Source organism: Schistocerca serialis, chromosome 6, assembly GCF_023864345.2.
Source record: "Schistocerca serialis cubense isolate TAMUIC-IGC-003099 chromosome 6, iqSchSeri2.2, whole genome shotgun sequence".
NCBI classification, from domain to species: Eukaryota; Metazoa; Arthropoda; class Insecta; order Orthoptera; family Acrididae; genus Schistocerca; species Schistocerca serialis.
In genome coordinates this window covers 577581889-577599865 of record NC_064643.1, presented here as the reverse complement: position 1 = coordinate 577599865, position 17977 = coordinate 577581889, and the positions used below count along the sequence as shown (strand labels likewise).

Sequence of the window (17977 nt, the reverse complement as noted above, 5' to 3'; positions counted from 1 at the left end):
TTCATGTGTGTATTATCGACAATATGCCATCCAGCAGAGTTTATATTTTAGAATTACTATATCGCATGTCCATACTTTTGAAGTATGTCATGTCTTCTTAGTGCTTTGGAGCAAAGTGCGCCTTGTGACTATACTGTAATATGCAGGGTCATTCGGTGATTATGTTACTGACTTTCAGGAATGACGAAAGAAGGGTAAATATATCAGATTGAGTTGAGGGACCTTAGTCCGGAAACGACCAGGTTGAAATTTATAACCGAAAATCGTCCTGATACCTCTGACAGTGGACCGCTTCTACAGCTTGCTATTTGCTTTCCATATTTTGAGAAGAGGTAGCATGGATCAAAACAATAAAAAATGTGGGCTTCAAAATGCGTATCTTAAGATCTATGAGCGCTCGATCAGTAGAAGGCATGTCTTTCACAGCAGCATAGTGCTCATAGGTATTAAAAATTGCATTTTACAGCCCATGTTTATTGACAAGTTTTGCTTTTTTTTGTCCATACTACTTAATCCTCAAATATGGAAAGTAAAGAGCTTGCAGCAGAAGAGGTCCACTGCCAGAGGTATCAGGACGATCTTCGGTTATAAATTTCGACTCTGTCGTTTCCGGACTAAGGTCCCTTACCTCAGATTGATATATCACAGAGTTTATATCATTGTGGTATCGCCCTGTATAGGCCGAAATAAAATACTGTGCACTTATTGTTTGTTACTCCTAAGCCCAAACGTGCGACTGCATGAATTACAGATTGAAATACGCTGAACACAGAGCTAGTTTTCATTGTTGCTGAAGGTTCTAGAATACGTTTTGTTTGGCTACGCTAATGTCTAAGGGCCAACGAAACGCTTTAGTCACAATTTTCCTTGTTAATTAATCACTCAATCTATAATTTAAAAAAATGTGTAGTCAGGAAATTTATTTGCGACGAATAAAAAATAATGTTCACAGTACACTCAAGTTTTTTGTTTTAAACAAGATACAGAGCTTATTGTTGTCTTTCTGCATCGAAGTAAGGTAACGACTGTTCGAAAGCTTTAAAATACAACAAAAACAGAGTGGTATACCACTTTAACTAACATGTGAATTATTGAGTTCACACGAACTCGCCGGAGTATTGCCAGGTATTCGCTACTGACTTGCCCGAAAACAGTAAGTCCCCGATTTCGTACCATACTTATAAATTTTCCGGGCACTACGGACCTGTGACCTAATCTCCGCTCATACGTACGTCTTTCCTGCTGCACTTCGTACAGCCGAATGACCACGAGCAAGATGGCCATCGGCTATTTTACCCTTCTCAGGGTCCAACTACACTTGACATTACTTATTGCAATTGTGAAGTCACTAGTGGGCTGTGTGTATCGACTTTTGCGAGAGCGAGTGAACTACCCTTGTGTCGATTGTGTGCATTTCGATTATTCATTTAGGGTGTGTGTGTGTGTGTGTGTGTGTGTGTGTGTGTGTGTGTGTGTGTGAACACAGTCTGGGACTTCGTTATAAATGTGATACAAGTATGTTCTGATTCAACCATTTCCGTCTAATTAGAGAAGGAAGGATGAAATAAATATTTGGGTGTTTGTTTCCGAATATGTAACGATTAGCGAGTGTGTGGTTGGGCAGGAACATAAGAGGACGTCTTAAACTGATGCGAGTGGAACGATGAGCAACAACATTAATATTCTTCCTTGTCACAATTTTTCCCCATGTTGCGCAACCACAAACACATAGCTGCAAAGAGCGCTCGCTACAACAGCGAGATTTTCCTCTCACTAACACATCCATAAGCCAACGGCCTTGCCGCAGTCGTAACACCGGTTCCCGCCAGATCACCGAAGTTAAGGGCTGTCGGACTAGGCTAGCACTTGGATGGGTGACCATCCGGTCTGCCGAGCGCTGTTGGCAAGCGGGGTTCATTCAGCACTAGTGAGGCAAACTGAGAAGTAGCGGCTCCGGTCTCGGAAACTGACATACGGCCGGGAGAGCGGTGAGCCGACCACATGCCCCTCCATATCCACATCCGGTGACCCTTGTGGTCTGAGGATGACACGGCAGCCGGTCAGTACCGTTGGGCTTTCATGGCCTGTTCGGAAGGAGGAGTAACGCATCTATGAACACCAGTTTGGCGCTATAGCGATCGACAAATGCCTAGCCTCGTTTAGGGACATCTTCACAGCGCCACTTCCTAATTATTACGTGAGTCCCTGCAAAAAGTTTGTGAAACGTACTTGACTCACCTTAGCAGTGTCGTTACCCAGATTCACATCCTTTCGTTTTCCAATACTTGAAAACAATTTTACACTATACATATGCATGATACATTAGATAACATGGAATTCACTCACCTTTTCACTGCCATGCTTGTTTTTCAGCTACGTTCATTTGTTCGTCCAATATTTAGTATTTTGTATGCGAAAACACATCAAGCAGCTCCATTGTTAATAAATTAAAACAAACGTAAATACATTTAAACATCAGGATCAAAGTCTAATTTTGTATGCTGCTGCTACTTTCATTGTTTTGCTGAAAACTCACATCTTTATGCATTTAATACATACTCCGGCATGTAGTTTAACAAGCAGTGTTTACCAACAATCTATTATATTCTGATACATATATCTGTGATACATAATTTATAAAAATAGCACAAGACATTGGGGCGACTTCTCCGTTTGTATAAAGGAGAATCAGGTGTAAGAAAAGTGTTCTGAACTTATTGAAACTATGGTACGTGAAAAGGAAGCTTTCTCACCTAAAGGGACTTTTCTAGAAGTTGAACGTAAAGCTGCCATTCTATATTTACTACTTGCTAAATGCTGCCAGACTTGATAACGCTAGTCCGCATTTACTGAGTTCCCATATCTTTGACAGAATAGAATTTTTCCATCACTTATAAAGATGCCACTAAATTCAGTAACATATTGTTCCAAACGGAAGCGAACACTTTACTTTCGTTATTACATCGCTATTCACTTCACTGAAGATACTTTACTGTACAAATGTTCTGCTTTAAACAAGACGAGGAATTTGATTGTTGTGTACATTGCATCAGCCATCCACATAATAAATAAGGGATTTCCTTTCAGATAGCGTGGCAGCACGTGTAGTGGAGGTCATTCACTGCGCAATACTTTTACGAGTGAAGTTCGTTCAGATTTCAGTCTCATATGATAATGGACGAGAGCTTTGTTATATTTGAAATTTATAACAAAGAAAAGTGACAAATTGTGTTTTAGCAGAATTATTTAAAATATTTATTTACGTATAATATTACAAAAAGATATATTTTTATGTGAAACAATTTCGTATATGACTGAAGTGTTCTGTTTCGGCAATTTCCATCTTATCGTTTCTTATCTATAAGCAAAAAAAAATTGTTTACGTCAAAAGTCGTATCCTAGATATGATGAAACTGTAGATAATTTTTGCTTTTGCAAGTATTATCTGTCTTTCACAACTGATAGAGGAGGACATTAATGTGTAACGTTCCGTCGACGACGATGTCATTAGTGACTGAGCAAAAGCTCGGATTAGGGAAGGAACTCGGTCGAGTCCTTTCAAAACAGCCATCCCGGAGTTTTCCCAGAGCGATATAGGTAAATCACGGAAATCCTAAATCAGGATGTAAAGATTAGAAACCGTCCTGATCGCAACTTTTTATTTTCATTGGAGTGACCGGTTTCGATTCTATTTAAGAACCATCTTCAGACTCCAGAACGGTGGGTGGACTCCATGGAGCAAGTTGCGCCGATCCTCGACGCTGGAATAACTGCTGTTCTGAAGATGGTTCTTAACTAGAATCAAAACCAGTCACTCAAAAATAAAAAGTTGCGATCAAGACTGTTTTTAATCTTTAAGTTTTAATTTTTATAGATCGCTGATGATGTTTTCTAAAATTTTAAATCAGGATGGTCGGACTCAGGTTTTGAACAGTAGTCCTTCTGAATGCGAGCCCAGTGTGCCAACCATTGCATCACCTCGCTCGGTTTTTTCACAACTGACGTGTTTCACCAATTTATGTTAGGCAGGGTCAGTGGTTTTCAAGCTTCTTGTTCTTTTCGTGTGCCCATTGGCTCATGTAAGCAGTAGGTGAAAAATTTTCACTGAAGGGAAGTGTGGAACAGTAACTGCTGACTTCTACTGTATTCAGCTAGGGCTTATGTAAGTACATTAAAAGAATATAAGACACGGTGACGATGAAACTTCCTGCCAGATTAAAACTATGTGTCGGACCGAGACTAACTCGGGACATTTGCAAAGGTCCCGAGTTCGAGTCTCGGTCCGGCACACAGTTTTAATCTGCCCGGGAGTTTCATATCAGCGCACACTCCGCTGCAGAGAGAAAATCTAATTGTGGCACCGTGGCGATGTCTAACACAAATTGGTGAAACATGTTTCATTGGAAATAATATCAGGTTCAAACGATAAACAGTGTTTATTCTTACCCACGTGATAAGCTTAAATCATGTAGCAACTAAGGAACAATGGTTGGAAATATTAGCAATTCACTCCGCTGTAGTTTGTGGCTATAAAGTCTTTTTTTTATTTTTTTTATAGGAGTGTATCGGAAAGTTGGACACTAATCTGGCGTCATTAATGATTGCTAAGGCTTCCTTGCTCTGTTGCTTAGTATAATTTACATGAACCAGTGTCAGAACACTAGTCGTAAATAAGTTATATTGTTCCCAACAAATTTTTTGGAGGGAAACATCACTAGCCCTCTCCTGTCTCCCCATGCAATTCTTCTAAACGCGCACCTCAAAAAGTTTCTTGCATTGACTGTGGAGCAGTAGGTGACACGGACCGTCAGTAAGGTGATCCCCAGGTTGATATTTTAGTGCAGGTGCTCGCTTAAATACAGTATGTACACCGGTGTCAAAATTAAAGCAACAAACCGCTGTTTCGTTCACCAGTGTCTCATTCATGATATAATCATACAAACCGTCAACAGATGTACGTACGATCGTGTTCTGCACGGAAGACGGCATTCTGGTCAAGGGAAAACAAGCCAAAGATGACGTAAGGGCACCTACAAAACGGGATAGTGTTTTCCGGGTAGTCCTACATCCACAATCTCTCTATACACATTCACATACACTGCAGTAGGGCACAAAGAATAGGCCTACCAGACTCTGCGGTCGAGGGCCATAGGAAGGATGGAAGCAGGAGAGTCGCAAACTGGTGTGGCCCTATGGGTTAATGTGAATTGTTTTGTTGTTTCTCGAATGTGGCTACAGCTTAGAGAGACCAAACTATATCCTGAAGACCAGGGTAGGACCGGCCACGTGTGACTTCAGAAGACAGGACCGTTATTTGGTTGTAAGGGCCTTAGTACTGCATGGCAACTGGCGTCTGACCCCTGAGCATCCAATGGATATGTTACACCGAGGCAAACGGTGTGCAGAAGGCTTCGCCGGAGCGGCTTTTACTGTCGGGGACCTGCTGTATGTGTACCTCTGACGTCTTCACAGAAAAGAATGTCTAGAGTGGAGTCGTCAACATGCCACCTGGACGGTCTGACAGGAGGCCAATGTGCTTCTCACACCAATTTGGTCTGGAGAGTGATTCAAGAGCGATTCGCACCTGGAGGGAATGTGTAACACGATTTGGGGACCCAAACATTGTGGAAAGAGACCGATATCGAAAAGGATCTCTCGTGGTGTGGGCAAGGATTGTGTTGACCAATCAAACACCTCTTCAGGAAACTTTACGGATGACTAAGCAAGGTGTAACTGCTGTCGGTTATCGTGACGAGAATTTTAGATATCATGAGCGGTTGTTGTGAGGTGCTGTTGGTCCAGACTTCATAATGATAGACAATAATGCCCGACCTCAGAGAGCACGGGTGGTTGACGTTTCCTGGGAAACTGCATTTATTGCTCTCACGATTTGAATCCCATGGAGTATGTCTGGGATGCACTAGGGAGACTGGTTGCATCATACAAACATCTACCAACCACTCTTCTAGACTAGTGAGCAGCTCTGCAGTAAGGAGGGGCATTATTGCCTTAACATGAGATTGACGGCATTATTCACAGCATGCCCCGTCGCTGTCAAGCCGGTATTGCTGTATTAACCAGTTGTCGGAATTTATTTATTTATTTATTTATTTATTTATTTATTTATACGTCATGTTCCGTAGGACCAAACTGAGGAGCAAATCTCCATGATCATGGAAAGTGTCAGTACATGAAATTACAACATAAAAGTAATAATAGATAAAAATAAATGTTTATAAACCCGTAAAAACACAGTCCGTAAGTTCAAGTAAACGCAATCAACAACGCAACAAGAAACAGCTCAATTTTTCAAAGAACTCATGGACAGAATAGAAGGAGTGACCATGAGGAAACTCTTCAGTTTCGATGAAAGAGCGTGGATTAGTGCTAAGATTTTTAAATTCGAATGGTAGCTTATTGAAAATGGATGCAGCAGTATATTGCGCGCCTTTCTGTACAAGAGTTAAGGAAGTCCGATCCAAATGCAGATTTGATTTCTGTTAAGTATTCACTGAGTGAAAGCTGCGTATTCTTGGGAATAAGCTAATATTATTAACAAAAAATGACAGTAAGGAATGCGTATAATGAGAGGCCTGTGTCAGAATACCCAAAACTAGTGTAGGGGGTCGACAAGAGGTTCGCGAACTTACACCACTTCATTGCTCGAACCGCCCGTTTCTGAGCCAAAAATATCCTTTTAGAATGGGAAGATTTACTCCAAAATATAATACCATACGACATAAGCGAATGAAAATAAGCAAAGTAGACTAATTTTCGTGTCCAACAATCACTCACTTCAGTAGTATAGTAAAATTGGCAGCGTTAAGTCTTTGAACAAGATCCTGAACGTGGGCTTTCCACGAGAGCTTACTATCTATTTGAACACCTAGAAATTTCAACTGTTCAGTTTCATTAATCATATGCCCATTCTGTGAAATTAAAACGTTAGGTTTTGTTGAATTGTGAGTTAGAAATTTTAAAAACTGAGTTTTACTGTGATTTAGCGTCAGTTTATTTTCTACAAGCCATGAACTTAGGTCATGAACTGCATTATTTGAAACCGAGCCAATGTTGCACACAACATTGTTTACTACCATGCTAATGTCATCAGCAAACAGAAATATTTTGGAGCTACCCGTGTGTGCAAATCCAGGAAAAAACTAAGAACATTTTTGTGTACCATCATATATTTTGCAGTTGCCTTAAGTTCTGTATTGATTACATTGTTTCTACCTTTCAGTCACCTGTTTAAACTGTTTTGTGGCAAAATACACTCAAGCTTGCAACATTTCCGCTTGTTGCTTTAATTTTCAACACCAGTATAGTCGCTGCATCCTCAACTCCGCTCATCCCCGCTCTCGCAGCCAGCGCCACCCAGCAGTCTTTTTGTTTCTTTTTTGCAATCCCATGACACTGTTTTTGCTCTTGCTTTGCGGTACATACTGTTGTATATTGCCTAGCTAGTGTGTAAATGTTTCGCGTGTTCAGCTCTTCTGCTATCATTCGTATCAGTGCATGCGGATAGTCCTGCACGATAAGCAACACGCCACACGAAGTACGAAATCTTATTGGTTGTCTGAATACGATCATCTCTCTTATCTCAAGTCAGCTTTGGAGCCGTTTACACCGAGGAAAGTCATTTGATAGCACCATGTAGATGCGACTTATTTTTTCGCTAGCTGTGCAACGTTTCCGAGAAATGGTGTTGTGGTAGGACTTAAGTGGATGGCTTGAAAATGGACTAAAGTCTGAAACTTGCCGCCATTTAAATACAACAAACTTGGGTGCAATTTTGGTGGTTTGTAATTTCATTGAATTTCTGAGGAACTATTCCCATTCTAAAAAGTGAGAACTGTCTCAAGATGTTGCTTCGTTCGGCGCATAATGGAAAGAAACTCCATCACAGGTTTCTACACCAACAGAATTGAAAAAAATTATTTAACCAATTTACTGCTTTCTGAGAGAGCGCTGGGATGAAGTGTCCGGACGCGCGTAACCATTCTGACAACCACCCGCCTAAATAGTAAACCTGGTCACGTCAGTCAGGAAAGATTTCATTGCTAATACTATTGCAGCCACCGACAGGAGATTCTTAACTGAATCTAAGCGCGAAGTTATTTAGTCTGTGAGTATACGGAAAAGTAAAGAGATACATCAAAATAATTCAGTCGCTTGTCATGGAGCTCAAAACCAGGCGGAGGTGTTAGACTGAAAAGAATTTAGGTTATCTAACTCTCTCCCTGTTGCCTTTTCCAATATCTACCTAGAACGTTTCTTCCACCCTGCAGCGTAGTGTGTGCTGTTTTGAAAACTTCCTGAAAGAATAAAAGTATCTAGTGCCATGGGACTCTAATGTGGAAACTTGCCTTTGCTAGAGAATACCAACTGAACTACCCAGACAAGCCTCTTCAGCTAGCTATCAAAATGTTATGTTATTGCGTGAGCAAGAAATGATTGAAAACGGTAACAGACTAAAATGTACTTGTGGTAGGAGTAAAGTTTTTTAGTTATGGAAGGACACCAATTTCATGTCAAGTGGGAAAGCATTCCTTTTTCAGCAAAGGAATGCGCTCGCTCCTCGGGCCCTTCTGCCCGAAAATGTTGCTAAGTAGCCCTTGGATATAGTTCCAAGACTTGGCCTGATGCATACCACTCAATGCAGACTCTCTCTCTCTCTCTCTCTCTCTCTCTCTCTCTCTCTCTGCTCAGCGCAGGCTGGTTCTACGACATTAAGTAATACTGGTTAACGAGGCCGCAAATAAAACATTGAGTACATAATTAATTCTGAACTGTCTTTAAGGCTCTGTTGTAAAAGTTGCAATATGGACGAACTCTGTATCGTAAAAACGACAAGATTTTACGGCAGTTTTCTCACGATCAGCGAAGCTTAATGAAGTTTTGTGTTAACTATACGACTAGTGTACCATTTGTTGCAGACGAATAACTGAGCGAGGATAATCTCAGTAACTTGAGACATTCGAAGTGGTTATGTCATGCACATCACTATAGCGAAAACCATGGTGCACCCACATTTGTGGTATGAGATGCCACTGAAACTCAATGAGCTGCACAAAAAAAAAAAAAAAAAAAAAAAAAAACCCGGTGCAATGTACTTACAAAGCGCAGCGCCCATCTTTGACACCATTTCAATATTTGTGGGTCAAACCGCATCTCAGAATAAACCTTTCCGAAGCTGGAGTTGCACCAAATGCACGATGCCACTCTATGAGAAAGATAGAAATGCATTTTTTGCCCAAAGCCACAGCCGCTTTTGGCTTCTGGCGATTTACACACACATCCCACCCGTACTTCAGGGAAATAGTACTACACAAAAACAAACTACCCACCCAGTCAGCTGATTTGTCGCTGACTTTTAACAGGACAATGAACATTAAAATTTCGTACGGAAAAGAATTTTAAACGCGAATGGTGTCTAGTATTCTCCCAGAATAGTTATGTACAGTATTATAACATAGCTGTAACGAGAAAGGTATATTATTGGTTAGATGTGCCGACGTTTTTCCTTTTTCACATTTTACGCACATGACTTCTTATACGAGAGTGACACACTTTTATTCAGTTATTCTCTTCTATGTTTCTAAATTACAACACAGAAGTCTATGTGCTGAGCTACTATGGAAAGAAAGGACTGTAAAAGTCTTTTTAAAAATTTCGGAAACCACATTTCTGTGGAGTGAGTTCAGGTATGTCCTGTCTGATCCTTCATGGCTGATTACTAAACAACATTAGGAGGCAGTAACAGATTCTTTATTTCCGTTCATAATACAGAATGTTTCAGGAATAATAGTAAATATTTTATGAGTTAGTCGCATTGATTAATTCGGATTAAACAGTACACGTAATAAGTGTTCAAGAATGATTCAAATGGCTCTGAGCACTATGGGACTTAACATCTGAGGCCATCAGTCCCCTAGAACTTAAGCCGGCCGCGGTGGCCGTGCGGTTCTAGGCGCTGCAGTCCGGAACCGCGGGACTGCTACGGTCGCAGGTTCGAATCCTGCCTCGGGCATGGATGTGTGTGATGTCCTTAGGTTAGTTAGGTTTAACTAATTCTAAGTTCTAGGGGACTAATGACCTCAGCAGTTGAGTCCCATAGTGCTCAGAGCCATTTGAACCCTAGAACTTAGAACTACTTAAACCTAACTAACCTAAGGACATCACACACACATCCATGCCCGAGGCAAGATTCGAACCTGCGACCGTAGCGGTCGCGCGGTTCCAGCCTGTAGCGCCTAGAACCGCTTGGCCACTCCGGCCGGCTAATAAGTGTTCAATTGTTATTGTTACAGAGGTGCAGCTGTTGGAATGTAACTGAAACAAATACTGACAAGTGTTAAGCAAAGTAAAAGATTAAGTTGAAAGTTTGTTTTCATATATTCCACCTCCGACTTCAGTGTACTTTCGAACTGTCTTGACAACACCACTAGTTCTTCTGAGTTTGACTTGGTACTTTTTTTATGAAAGCATCACTATTCGTAATCCGATAAATTCGTCTCGAGGGTTTGCTTTTTCTTTGAAGACTTCGCCTTTAAAACACCACTGCAGGCAAAACTCAAAGTTACGGGACGTTGGCGGCCGAGAAACGTTACTATTTCTGCTGACAAAACTCCCGGGGGATGTTGGTTTCACATAAGAGTCAGCCGACGATGACTAGAATGTGCAGATGCCTCGACACGCTGGAAGAACACAGCCCTCCTTGCAGATGAAGAAATCTCTTCCAATAATACTGGAATCTCGTTTTCAATCAAGTCTAGATAACGGGGCTTCGCCGTACGATGCGGTAACATATCAATTCCAATCAACTGCTTGTCTACCATACCGAACAACACGTTTGCATAGAAGCTTTATTGAAATGTGACTCCAGAAAGGTTTGCGGGGTTTCGTCAGACTACCGACGAAAAACACGAGTGTCAGTGGTACCCCTACGAGTTAAAGTTGCTGCAGCTATAAACAGTATTAAAGGGATTACTTGGCAATTTGCAGTCAACCAAAGACAAGATTCCTGTCGTCTACCTTCACCTCCTCGTCGAAGGATTGAATCCACTGTAAAAGATAAAGTAATGTCCGCCACATTCTTGTATGTGGAACACCTATACGTGTACGAATTCTGCATGGGTTTGGTGAAGGACTTCGGTCTACCAAATCAATAATATCTTCTGCTCCATTCACTCTGTTTATTTGCACGTCCAGGTGAGACATGGCTGCTGGGAAGACAACGTTAGTCTCGCGCAGCTTAGCGAAACCACGAGTTAACACTTTAATCTAGTACTCTGCAAATAGAATATCGTCCTCCATACACTCTAGAACCAGGCCGTACACAAATTCCGTATTGGTTATTCGGCATTTTTGAAAACACTAAGGAAGAAAAAGACGCACCTCGAAAGAATTACCCAAGGGGGACAGAAATAGGTATATGTGACGTATATGTACAGACAAAACAATGACTACAATTTTAGAAAAATTGCATAATTTATTCAAGAGAGAGAGAGCTTCACAAACTTGTCAATTCGATAACGCGTTTGTCCGCCTCTGACTCTTATGCATGCAGTTATTCGGCTTGGCATTGATTTATAGAGTTTTGGATGTCCTCCTGTAGGACAGTGTCCCAAATCCTGTCCAATTGGGCGTTCAAAATGGTTCTGAGCACTACGGGACTTAACTACTGTGGTCATCAGTCCCCTAGAACTTAGAACTACTTAAACATAACCAACCTAAGGACATCACACACATCCATGCCCGAGGCATGATTCGAACCTGCGACCGTAGCAGTCGCGCGGTTCCGGACTGAGCGCCTAGAACCGCTAGACCACCGCGGCCGGCAATTGGGCGTTAGATCGTCAAACTCCCATGCTGGGTTGAGGTCCCTGCTCATAACGCACCAAACATTCTGGATTGGTGAGAGATCCGGTGATCTTGCTGCCCAAGGATTTGGTAAACATGAAGAAAACCAGCAGAAACTGTTGCCGTAGGCGGGCGGGCATGATCATGCTGAAATGTAAGCCCAGGCTAGCTTGCCTTTAAGGGCAACAAAACGAGGTGTGGAATATCGTCGACGTACTGCTGCACTGTAAGGGCGCCGTGGATGACAACCTGGGCGTTCTGACTTAATGGTGCGTCGCAGTTTATGACAAGGGTCTTCATAGCACTTGTAACGCCGGAAATGCATATCCTCCTATTTCCACCTATTGTACTATAAATTGTTTCCTCGTTTTATTACCTGAAGATATGACATTTCGGTGTCTTTATATATTGAAATTGCCCGCATCTCGTGGTCATGCGGTAGCGTTCTCGCTTCCCACGCCCGGGTTCCCGGGTTCGATTCCCGGCGGGGTTAGGGATTTTCTCTGCCTCGTGATGGCTGGGTGTTGTGTGCTGTCCTTAGGTTAGTTAGGTTTAAGTAGTTCTAAGTTCTAGGGGACTGATGACCATAGATGTTAAGTCCCATAGTGCTCAGAGCCATTTGAACCATTTTTATATTGAAATTGTTTTACAATATATATATATATATATATATATATATATATATATATATAATTGGTTTGTTTTGTAAATATTGTTTGTATTTGTACGCTGGGTCTTGCCTAGGGAAAACTACACTATCGAACGATTACATCGATAGGTCGTGTGGAGAATCAAAGTGTTTAGGATCTTTGGGAGTGTTAACTCTGCCGCGTGGAGCGCGGGCAGAGGGAGTCTGGCTGGAGTAGGGCGGTGGAGCAGGAGTGTTGTGTGACGCTCCCGCGAGTTGCCGGGCTTTCGGGGTTTGGCAGCATGTAATTGCGCTCGACTTGCTATGATAATTTCTGACAAGGTGTCGCGGATTGGAAGCATTTGCTGGCGCAAGTCAAGAGCCGGTTTCGCCTGGTGACCGCGTCGAGAAGAAGGTGCGCCAACATCCAGCTTCTGCAACAGCGACGGCCGACAATGAGTGACTGTCGCCACCTCCTCGATCGACGATTTCAAACCTCCAATCAACCAACAAGGAAGACTGAAAGTACGTAAAGTTTTAGAACTATATAGCAGACCTCAGCTTTTCAAACTGTTCCATTTGCTTCACAAAATTACAGCAACTTATCATGAACCTTTGTTGCTCATTGTCCCAATTGCATTACCAAGCAGGGTCCCTTCCTTTTCCGGAATGAACCCGAGTGTCGTTGAAATTCAAACGCCAGCATTAAAGTAATATCATTCCATTTCACTGCTTTAATTTCAAAGTTAAAGTATCCATAGCTGGCTACAATATTTAGATTACACAAGCACAAATTAAGAGTGCGAGTTTTGCTACCATATTTTAGCTTACCTGTGACTGCAGCTCAGCTTGGTACATACTAAATTTTACTATTGTTAATTGTTCAGAATCATTTAATTCGAGTTCAAAGTTAAATCTCTTATTTCTAAATTGTGTAGATTCAAGTAGCTTTTGAAATGATTGTTGAGGTAGCCCAAGGCTAAACTTATTTTATTGAATTTCGTAGCGCTTCAGTAACAAAGTTCACTATTAATTTCAGTCACTAAATTAAGTTTCAATTTTCCGGTTTTATTAATTCTTTTACTAAATTAAGTCAGAGTGTAGCGAAATTTATTACTTCTGACAAACATTGTTTTCACACAACACGCGTCAACCTTCAGTGGCCACGATTTTAGTGCTAATTATATGTGCATAAATCTTTCATTTTCCGTTATTATAGTAGTTGTCCATAGGACTGGCGACCGTAATTTTCCCAAAATCTCAAATATCTAATTAACGCCAATTAATTGTTAACGTAACGACCGCACATTTACTTTCTTTATTAACTTTACCCCTTTTCAAAATTAATTTCCACCAGTTTCATTTGCATTTTTCCTTGCATTTAGATGTAACCCTTTCCTCCCTCTTTACCGACAAATTAACTTCGGTGACGATTGCTTTTCCCAAATTTCCATTAGGTACACGCGCTTTAATTTTTCACTGTCATTAAGGTCGATAAGTGAGGGGGAGGTTACACACTGTGCATGGATCGTGGTTCCTCGGACGAAGAACTCTACGACGATATGTCTCCTGCAGTAAAAGAACAAGATCATGACCTTACCGGAACTTGTGTGAACAGCTTTGGATTTTTTTCCCGTTGGAGATACGGAAACCCCTTGCCTCCAGTTCCATGTCGTTGGAATCTAGCTGAAAAAAACTGATCCTTCGAGTGCCCCTTATAAAATGATTCTGTTTACTCAGAAGTGTCAAAGTAAAAAGAAGCGTCAGAGTGGAGGAAACGTCAAAGCAGATGGTACCGCTATTTTTTTCAAACATTGAACACACCTCATCGAGAATTGTCTAAAGAGAGAACCCATCACTTGGAGTGATGTTGGTTGGTAAACAATAAGAACTAAATCAGAACCCCTGCCGCTACACGGATAAATAACCTTGAAAAATATCAGTTCTGTATACAAATTTCGACAGAAAAGTAATTAACCGGAAAACTCACGGAGCAGACGATTTAAATTCTTGGGTGCTTTACACACGTCAAACTTCTTGCTTCCCCGGAATAACTCTAAACACGAGAACAGCAATCACACACTTATTCTACACATTTGCTGACAATATCTACAGCAACACATCGAACAGACGTCGCTTATGTTGTCAGTACAATGTGATCGCGAACAATTGTCAATACTCATTCCTAATAATTTTATGCTTTAAGAAGCTTTCATACGAAATATACATGCGAATTCTTTACTGTGACCTCTCAAAAGCTGCCTGACTGATGCTTGAAACTTACCGAACGGGGTCGCCTGAGGTGTCCAAATCCTTGGATGCCACTTATGATGCCTTTGGACTTTCAACGGACGAACGGACGAAAAAGTCACTGACTCGGTTCCCGGAATAGATTTCCGGAGTTATTACCCGCACGCGCAAGAGAGAGAGAGAGAGAGAGAGAGAGAGAGAGAGAGAGGGGCAATTTACTCCCTTCTGAATAAACAGCTGGAGCTGAGAGCACCCGCGACCCGTTCAGCGCCGACTCCGCTACTTATATATATCTCGTGTTTACTTATCAGCTCCAACTTCTGATATCCAAATGGCGCAAAGCACTGCCCCTCAGACACCGAGGTCGGCAGATATGCGGGCGATCGCCACGGTCACACGAGGCCAACATCGGGCGAACCAGTTTCATATCCAGTGAAGGCCGCCTGCAGACTTGTCATTAACTGCGCGATAAATGGCGCGACATGCGCCGCTGATTAAAACTGGGAAATAAATATGCACGAGTTAAACTGATACGTTTATCTCAAGTATCACAGATTGCTGCTGATGACCAAACACGAGCGACGGAGCAACTACACCCGGCGGAAACACGTAATCATTCTACCCATGCATCAACACACCACAGCAAGTAGTCGGTCGCTCCTCCAGTCCCGATCATAACCCCTCTTTGCTTCTTTCTCCAGTTCGCAAAACATGTGTGGGTAATGACTTTTTGTGTTTGTAATGTATATATGATGAAACGTCTGTGTGGAGTCGTTTCATAGACGCTTGTCTCACTGGATTCTGTGCATCCCATTCCGTCCATCGCCTGATTGCGGTTTAATTTATTAACTCTCCCAGAAAGACTGAGGAAACAAACTAAGGCTTATTTAATGATATTATGTTTGATTTTTTGGTGTTTCATAGGAAATCATGACCTGTATTTATTACGTTTTTTCCTTCACCCTACCCTATGTGTGTTTGAATGTGACAGTGTTTTTAAGTGTGGTTTTGAGTTTCTTTTGTGGGGGACGCTGAGTTGGTTGTCGTGTGCTAGGAACAGGTGACGTTTGCTTCTCATTTGGAGAATAGCACTGGATGACCAACTTAGGATCCCAGTACCTGGACAGAGGGGTTTACCCCTTTTAGTCTGAGGTTAGTTTGTCAGATTCGTGGCGGAAGCCTACCCCTCTGGCAGCTTTCGTGCACCGGTAGTTAGGCGAAGTTCGGTAGAGAAAGGACACACTGTAGCTAGCGGTTGGCGAGTACAGTTCGTAGCTCCTAGAGAGTTTTCTGCTGATAGGAAGTAGGCCGAATTAGAACTTCCCTATGTTAAATTCATGGCATATTTAAGAACTTCAGCTTAACTGAAGCATGTGTACTTATGTGTTTTCAGAATGTGGCATAATTATTTTGTTAAAAATCGGCGAAGATGGTGGTTGAAATTAAAAGTGTGGAAGTCGCTTCGTTCCTTTTGGACAGTTATGGGTATGCAGATGGAATGACTGAATTAGTGTGTTCCACTTCCCTTTTGTGTGTTTTTCCTTTTTAATTGCGCGATTCTACAATTTTTTGCGAATTATTTAGTTTAACTTTTTTATTCAGGCACCAGTCATGTGTATTGATAGGATGTGCATCAAATTCAGTAAAGAAGTAAATGTGCTACATAAAAGAAACTCTCCGTTCATCTTTCTCATTGATGCCAGTTTTCAAATTAATTTTCCAATCCTAGTTTTTTTTATATACGACATACAATGTTGTTCATCTTGTTAGTTTCTTTACAAAAATTTCATTCTTATAATTAAATTCTTAATTTAATTAAACTGATAATTTCCAGTTCGGTCTTTTCTTAATTGTTAGGAAGGGGTTCGGCTGGTGGCGATCCAGTAATTTTTAAATTTATGATTATACTTGTGAAGTGACCTAACCAGAAATTGCGCACAAGGGTTACATCCCCATTATTCTTGGGACATAACGTATGTCGAGCCTTGGCTAGGATCCGTTTACAGTTCTACATACATACTTTACAATATGCACATTATTTTCGGATCGTTGTTACTTGTTTACCTTAGTATGTGGTGTGAGGTGTTCTTGAGAAGCAGTCTCAGTTTTGAATCATTTCTTACAACGGAAACTCCCGTTGCACATCTGTCAGATTTAGTGGTAAGCAGGCCCAAGGAATAGCCCATCAAAAACTGAACACACAAGTATGAAAACAAGAAGAAAGCATACTGAACTGTGAAAAAAAAAGTAAAATAGAAACAGTGAACGGTACACGATCAACATCTGCAACATCGAGCGAAAGTGAATAGTAACGCCGTTGTTGAGTGGTCACGGCGTTGGGCTGCGAAGGGGGAGATCCATGTTAAAAGCTCCTTCGTGACCCACTTTTTTCCCGATATTATGAATAGTCCGTACGACCACTGACGAGTCTGTTCGCTGTATTGAAATTTGTGTCTGTGTCGTGGTGTGACGTCCGTCTGCAACAGTGAGTGAAGGGACCTCTAGACGTTCGTGTCGCCTGTTTGTTCTACATAAGTACCACATGTTATGACTCTTGCGTTCCGTTTTGGAAGTTTTGTCTCTTGAATCCTTTGTTCTAACATAGTTCATACCCGATTATTTGTTGTTTTCATTTTGTGATAAGTCTAAGTGGCATCTGGCTTGCTCTCACTATTCATTACATTTACTTGCGACGGTAATATATCCTTACCACATGACTCATATTCTAATTAGCAATGTGTAGTATGATAATTACCAAGACTACAGAAAGAGAACAGGCACAGTAATGACGGAACGGAAAGTTCATAATTTTGTAAAAAAAAGGGGGGGGGGGCATGAAGGAGATTTGAACACAGATCTCCCACTTATCCAATACCGTGACTGCTCAACCACGACAGCGCCAACGCCATTCTAGCGACGTTGCATATCTTGAACTTGGACCGTTAGCTGTTTCTGTTTTGCTTCTTTTCTACAGTTCAGCACACCATCTTCCTGTGTTCATGCTTGTGTGTTAAGATTATGACGGGCTACCCACTGGTCCATTTCACCACCAGATATGAGGGGGATGCGCGGCTAGCTACATTCACATATTTATAATCCTAGAGTAAGGTTCTACATCTACGGCCACATCCCGCCTGGCACCACACGGTACATGGCAGTGGGTGCCTTTTACTACTACTAGTTATTCCCTTTCTTGTTCAATTCAAGAAACAAAGCGAGAGAAAAACGACAGTCTAT

General features: G+C 41.6%; 1 protein-coding gene and 1 pseudogene across 2 annotated transcripts in view; one reads left to right on the top strand and one right to left on the bottom strand.

Annotated features, from left to right (window-relative positions):
* LOC126485107 (aromatic-L-amino-acid decarboxylase) overlaps nucleotides 1-17977 on the bottom strand; it is a 217293-nt gene that overhangs the window by 172500 nt on the left and 26816 nt on the right. The window contains exon 1 of one of the 2 annotated variants that reach the window (XM_050108734.1): nucleotides 14775-14969. The exons of the other annotated variant lie outside the window; for it this stretch is intronic. The gene's annotated coding sequence lies outside the window, so the exon portion shown is untranslated. Of the gene's footprint in view, nucleotides 1-14774; nucleotides 14970-17977 lie in introns of those variants that run through there. 2 annotated transcript variants of the gene reach the window in all.
* LOC126485315 (5S ribosomal RNA) lies at nucleotides 1789-1906 on the top strand (annotated as a pseudogene).